Here is a 937-nt window from a genome sequence, read left to right as displayed (position 1 = left end):
ACACACACACCACACTCACGTCCGTGCACTTCCTGTCTCCTTCACAGTTTCATTCTGCAGACAGGCCTGGGTGTTGTTAGTGTAGGGGAGACTGGGGACAGTTGTAACCCAGGTCAGTTGTAACTCTTGCAGTTGCTCTAGTCAGGTCACACACCAGTCTAACATCAGACTGTTACACAGAGTGTGAACGTTGTGTCAGTTATATCTGTCAGATAAACACAGATTTATAAAACTGTTAATGCAACTGTCCACAGTTATCTAACATCAGATTATTACATCCTGTGGAGATCAGTGTTCTTATTTCAGATATCGGCCAATATGTCGGTATCAGCCAATATTGGATATTGGCTTTTTTTAAGCCCCTAATATCAGTATCGGCATCAGCTCCAAAAATCCCACATCAGTCGGGTTCTAATGAAGACCCAGTGGTACTTTTGTGGTACTTCCCAAATCAGTTTTTCTCTCTATTTAACGTTTAAGTGATTTATCACCATTTATCATTACATCATCCTCTGCATTTGCATTTTTGGAGGGAAAATCAGATAGTTTCCAATATTTAATTTACTGATGAAGTAGATGTTCCTAAAGGCTCAGATTAAATTTGAGGGTTATTATATCAAAAACAGAGAAAAGTGAAGAATTTCAGCAAAGATATCATTAACTGAACATATAAACCAGTGTGTCCATCCACTGTCACTGATCCAACTGCATGGGTTTGACTGGAGAATCAATGTTGTAGAGGATGACGGTGTTTCCATGGTAACTACAGAGCCTCTGAACGTCCAAATATGGTCATATCTGATGACCATGAAAAGATGAACTGTATTTGACACTAATTGTTGACATGTCTTGATAGGATTAGTGGATCAGCAGGTGTTAAACAGTTTAGGTCAGCAGGTGCTTTAGGTGGGCAGTGACAGTTTGGGTCTGTAAGGGT

Source organism: Sphaeramia orbicularis, unplaced genomic scaffold (assembly GCF_902148855.1).
Source record: "Sphaeramia orbicularis unplaced genomic scaffold, fSphaOr1.1, whole genome shotgun sequence".
Taxonomy (NCBI): domain Eukaryota; kingdom Metazoa; phylum Chordata; class Actinopteri; order Kurtiformes; family Apogonidae; genus Sphaeramia; species Sphaeramia orbicularis.
This window is presented reverse-complemented; position numbering follows the sequence as displayed.